Consider the following 6,792-nt stretch of genomic DNA (forward strand, 5'->3'; position numbering starts at 1 on the left):
TGAATCAATGAATAAACTTGTGCAGTTGTTTTTTTGAGATTTTTGAACAGACTTTTCGTTGTAAAAGTTTTGGAACAAAAGTGTTTGTTTTTTATTTCAACGCCTTCATTCATTTTCGAAACGATGCAATTTAACAAAAAAAAATGTTTATGGGCATTATTCTAACCTGTTCTATATATTTTCCAGTTGTTTTACTTAGAACGCTTTTCTCAATTTCTACGTCAATAGAGCACTTGGAAAACATGTTTTCAAATTAAATCAATGCAACATTGGCACTCTCAGGTCACTCTTCTCAAGAAGGCCTTTAGCTAAAAGTACTGTATATTTTTGGTTTTGTATTTGGTTTATTGTCACTAATTTTCAACAATGTCTGTTCAGCTTGCCGGTCGAAAGCTTTTCTCTCCTCTGAAATCTAAAGCAAATAGCGTTTGAATCCAGCAAAAATCAACCCTTGTTGGAACGCCCCTTTCATGATACACACTGCATATATTTTAAATTTTTGTAAGTCACTGCACCAATGCCGATTTAGTGCTTTGCCCAAAAAATTTTCAAATCTATAGTCTTTTTATGTCCTGGTCACTTTGATCAAGCTTCAGCTGCATATATTTTTCTGATTGATTTGTTCCATACAGCTTTCACTGCTTTCAACTTTGTGCCTATTAGTGACCTCTCGCGCTCAGCCACTTTCGATTATAATTAATCATAAATTAAACCAGATACAATATAATGTTGGAAATGCAATGCAAATTTATTCGTTTAGCGTAACTTATAATCTTGACACTACCCACGACGTTTTTCACTTAATCTTTTTTCAATCTATTCAATATGCGTAAATTGCACTAGACCTACAGTAGCTTTATTATCTAATAAACATTAGCAGGCAGCGAGTATGTGCTGTTTAAAAAATGCCCGTATATTGATTAATATTGGCGAAAAAGCTCATTTGAAAAGTGTAATAATCAAATGAAGCACACCTGACAATTCCAAGAACTGCATTTTAATCTAAATTAATTTACTTTAATCGACTAATAATTACTTTGAAACCCAATAAGAATCCGAGAGTGTGAAACACCATTAGTAGCACCTTGCTCACAGCCTATTTGCATATCAAACTTAAATATGCGCTCATTCTTTTGAATAAAATATAGATTATGGTTCTATAACGTTTGATATTCCATAGTTTCTTCAATGCTTCTTGTTTTTTTTTCAATGATATTCTATTGGTCTTAAACTGGTTTACCTGCGATTGCTGCCCATCAACAAATTGAAATTTCATGAAATCAGTGCATCAAGTAGCACTTTATTAATTGGTGTTATTGAGAAATTGGGTCTTATGAACTGATCAAGGTGACAGAGGAGGGACTTGAATATAACACGCAATTGTGCAATTGAACTTGATTTTCGTGGAAATTATACGAATTTTTGCTGATAGTTTCCAATCATGTGTTCAATATATGTGCCTGTCCTCGGTTTATTTGAACTTTTTCACGTTATACAAATGTAGGCTTCAAGAAAATTGCGTTACCAAAAGTTACTGCTCTTATTGAAATGGTAGGTGGAATCGATATTTAATTAGCACACTGCATTGGAGTGTATGCTTTTTCTTTTAAATGATTTGCAAACTGTGATAAATTCTCAAAAACGACTGTTTCATCTAGAATGTGTTGTGCAGCATGAGCGGTTTCTAACGCGCAGAAAACACGATATTAATAATGCAACAATTCACACATCATAGTTCCAGATAATAGAAAACAGCACGCTTAATCCGCTTGCTTATTCATGAACGTAAATATTATTAAAAAGTGAGAGGAGGTTTTTAACTCAAATTATTAATGAAGGCAACAGTGAATATAACGTTCGCATTATTGTTGATTTTTTCCATCAGCCTGCTGAAGAATTCCCAATATTATAAAAGTCAGTTTTCCTTTTTATTTGCGTTGCTAATGATCTAATGTTAAACAGTTGTTTTTCTCGGCTAGTGGCGGAATGAGCTTCAGTAGGTCACTTTTTGCTCCTCTGTAATTTCCAATAGACATTGTGGTGCTGAAAATGGCGAAGGTTGGACTTTTTAGAAGGCTTCGATTAGTCCTCAGCTACAATTAGACAAAAGGTTCTGAGAAATCGCCTCAATGATGACAAGGAAATGCACGGTGCCTAATAACAGCATTGTTATAAGTAGATCCTATTGCAGTTTTGCCGATTTTAGCGCGGTTTTTAATCAATGAAATTGACTGTTATATCCGTCGGGATTCCGGGAGTATTTTCCTTTTTCTGAGCTTCTGAGTGGAAGAAGGCGAATTTTATGTAGCACGAAAATGTGTGAGCAATTCTCAACTCTTTAGCGAGGACATGTCGGCATAGATCTGAAAGACTGTAGGCGATTCCTCCTTCGAATGACCGCCTCGATATTTTGCCCCAGTAAATTTCGATCTCGTTCCGCTTGATCGGTTGGTATCCGAGATTTCATTAATAAAATAGGCGATTTTGCTTCTATGTAGGTTTCGTACACATATGAACATATGGCTTGTGGATAATCTAACTGCTCCAATCGCAATTTCCAGAAGACGCCTGAATTGCAATAGTTCCAAGGAAACTGATCTTGAATTTTCGATGAAACTTTTGAGCAAAGTGAATTCGGTTTGATGATTCTAAATATAAAAAAATCCTAACTGAATAACGCTGATGAGCCAACCGTATTCTTGAGATTTTAAACGACGAAATCTATACCTTAACCCACGTGAAAAGTCACACGCTTCATGGAATTGAAGATGATCCAAATTGACGGTCACCGCACAAAACTCTGAAAGATATTGACGTGATGGAAAGAAATGCGATAGACCAACATAGTTCAATATACTGGGCCTATCGCGATACAACAGAAAGACATTTTCAGCTTAGAAACAAGTTGCGTTATTTTGTATGAAACTTTCAATAGGAAGGCGCAAACCGGTAATAATTCGCTGATTTTTTCAATATTTTGAAGAAATTGTACTTTTGGAAATGACTGCTGCCTGCTGCATTTTATTTCCTTCAGGTCTTTTTTTATTTTGCGGGATATTTGGAAAATTATATGTTTATTGGAATCTGTACGGAGGGTTTAAATCGTTGTAAATAGATGTGCAATGTTTTTTGGAATGAAGATTTTTGTGGAGTACGAAGTTTTAAATTCAACTGGGCATGATCAAGATGGCCAAAATTAATCGGTTAAACCAGTCAATCAAAACATTCAAACTGGTGACTTTTTCGGGTTTTCAGGCTTTTAATTAAAAAATAGTTCATATACCGAGGAAACTTTAATCCTCGTTTAAAATGTCTATTGAGAAACATCTTGAATGTATTTCCAAAAAATACTCTTTAGAATTCAGACCTCAATGATCTCTGGGCCCATTCAAAGCCCAAATTTTATCCTCTACACGACTAATTTAATCCCATTCCAGTTTACCGATTGCAAAAGTTTAACGATTTACTCCACCGTGCGCATACTATGGTAACTCTACATATCACCGATTTTTTTTTCGAAAAGCGCTTGAATATGAGCCCGCAGCAGGCGATAAAGCAGCCGTAATACCGGTAAATGCGAAATAGTTTACTTAAAATGGAAATATGAACTGTTAAGGAAGTCTTCGCACCATTATGCTTGGGACGTTTGCTTAGTTATGGATTTTATTGTGGTAGTTTTACCTGCACGAATATGCTGGCTGTTAAATTATTAGAAGATGGGGCTCGTCCATTCGGATACAACAGAACAGGAGAAAACCGAACACTTTCTCGTTACATAAACATGTTTGATTATGTGGAAATGTTCATCAATGTGTGGGTTCGAATGATGACTAGTAAAATATGGATTCAATCAATCTGGAGCAACGTGAAAACATCCTACTGTGCACAGAAACATTAATATTCAGTCGAGAAGTAATTTACAAATTCTGAAACGAATGTGGCGATGCAATCAGCAAACGTATAACTCAACGTTCAGTGTTTCCGAGTTAATTTTCACTCGCATTTCGAAAGGAGATAAGGAAAATTGAAACGAGAGCTCGCGGAAAAATCGAAACGAAGATTAAGTGAAAGTGAGCAGATGGGTTTGGAGGATACGCGCTGCTAATTACGGAAACTTAAAAAAAGGTGGAAATGGAGCAAGCTGGTGCAATCAAGCGGCTATTTGAAAACTCCTAAAAAATCGACAAGGCCACTTGGTAGGTAGGAATTGGTATTTAGATCTCAGCAATGCCTACAGTGATACTCAATAATGGTTGTTATTACTGCAGATTGCGCTGATTGCATGTGGCAACCGATCAAATCAATGTGACTGATCTGATTAAAAATGCTGGTTGAACTCGGTAGTCAAGAGACTAGAGCTGATCTAGAGACCAACTGCTCATTAGCGCTTAACAGCCGATTGAGCACGAAGCATCCCGGATGCCCGTGTCTTCATCGCAAGATCTTCAAACCAAGGAAGATTACCATGCATCATGTAGCACGCTTAGGTCATTATTGGACGAAGAAGTGAAAATTAGCAATGGTTTGCATCTGCAATCCTGATTCTTTAACAATTTCCTCAGAAAACCAGAACTCTTAGTTATATCACCAAAGCCATAAATTATAGGTAATGCAGTGGCTGTTGTTATTACGGATTAATCCGGTATTAACATTCCTAAAACCACAATTAATAGGCAAAAGTAGCAGCCATGTTAAAACCCATTTACTTGAAAGTCGTGCAGGTCCGACAACAAAAGGTCTAGGAACACTTTAAGTTCAAACCGAGAAAAACTGGAAAAATCGAAACGTTTGATAATACAAATGAGGCACTAACTGCTTTTCTTGCCCAGTCAGATTACGGACATTTTCGTGATAAATGAGACGTAATTGATGGAAATTTATCTTGCGCACAAGTAAATGGCTGAAATACTTTCCGAGAAGTGAGTCGGTAAATTCTGTAAGACATTTGCCAGTTTCTTGAAGAGCGCTAATAGTTTTATACATGCCCACACACACATGGTTGGTTCGGAAAAATTCATAATTTCTTTAAACATGCGGAACACTGCGTGAAAATATTAAAGAAACCGATGATGAAATGGCCGATTATTGTACAATCATTTCACACAAACCGTTTTTTAATGCGATTTTTATACGTGCAGGTGCAGGGCAAGGTTTGCCTAAATACTATTCCTGATAAATTCATTACGGTTATTGATGGCAATTTATCATGCATTCGATAAATTCCACAAACAAAATACTGTTCAGCGTTTTTCAAGTGTTGCTTGCCTTTTCTTTCGTTCTTTGATCTTGATCTTTTCTTCATGATTTTTAACTTAAACAACCCCAACTTCTGCGCATTATTTCGCTCTTGTATCTAAAATCCGCGGTTTGCTAAATATTACTCCGTCTTCTCTAAACGCATTTTATTACAAAGATGCCAAAACCCTACATGTTTCGAGTAAATGAACTTTCTGATTTTATTTTTTCAGGAGTTGTTTGCCAAATTTGTATGGAAGCAAATACATGGCTGACACTCACTTACTCCATAGCTGAAGCGGTTGCAAAAGCTAATATTTATTAGTAGGCGATAAATAAAAAACCAGTTTACATAAAATATTAAAAGCAAAGCCCTAAACTCAATAAATCCTCAACATGCAGCCTTCACCATCACTAGATTGCTTTTGCCATTGAATTAATCTACTAGGTTTTGCACTTGAAGTTAAGTAACCGATTTCTAGGTGACATTCTTGCTTTCTTTGCATTATATCAAGCGAATAGACTTATCTAAACGGGCAATGTAATTAAATTTTAATTAATTTGATTTTTAAAACATGCCGATCCTGGTTTTTTCCTCTAACAAAAAATCGGCATTACTTGTTCTACCTTCACTTCAGAAGAGAACGTTCGGACGAGTGAAATTCTTTCACATTGCATCTAAGTAGCGCGTGCTTCAGCATCTTGTAGTTTGTTGCAGAACTGTTTTAGTTTTTTTCCTCTATAATTAAGAGATATTAAGGTGTGGTGCCTGTCTAGTAATTATGTTATGGTTGTCGTCTTTGGTTTATGCTCGATGGACCGTGCTAGTAATATGCAAATGGTTTGTTCTAGGAGAAGTTTGATGGTATCTTTTGTATTAAAAGCTGTCACTTTGAGCTCGAAAACTACTGATAAGAACTTTTACATTCATTCAGTGTGCCAAGTTCTCAGACCCGCTCGATCCGCGTAGTTCCTCATCAAGAAGATTTATTGGTAATCGCCGCGAAAAATCCAATTCTTCAGCATTGTTCCCAGTTGTTATTTTCAATGTCATATCAAATGCAGCAAATCAGCTCATCATTCAAACCGTTTGATCAATTCCAAGAAACTGCCATTATATCCACGTGAATGGCGATTTGCGGTTTTTTTCATTTGCTTTTTATATCCCCGGTAGCGATCCCCATTCGGTTAGAAGTTTTTTCGCGGCATTATGTACATTAACTGGTAATAAAGATGGTGATGATAATATAATTATACCGTAAAATGCAACAATACGCGGCGCGAAAGACGCATTCCAAGCGCCAAGTGTGTAATTTCGCTCTTTCACCTTCAACATTTCAAAAACATTTTATTTGCGTTATATCTACTAGATAATGTAGCTGGCGCTGTATTAGGGAGATTCTAAGACTTGATAGATCAGGCAATTTCAGAAGTTGCATCAGAATGATCATTATTTGATACTGAGGTGGTTTTCGCCCTCCTTGGAGCCAAAGATGCGGAAGTTTTTATAAAAACTGCACAAAAAATCTGGTTCTGATCCGCATGGTAAACATTGGT

Source organism: Dendroctonus ponderosae, unplaced genomic scaffold (genome assembly GCF_020466585.1).
Source record: "Dendroctonus ponderosae isolate FM_Combo_2020 unplaced genomic scaffold, Dpon_F_20191213v2 Dpon_F_20191213_5, whole genome shotgun sequence".
NCBI classification, from domain to species: Eukaryota; Metazoa; Arthropoda; class Insecta; order Coleoptera; family Curculionidae; genus Dendroctonus; species Dendroctonus ponderosae.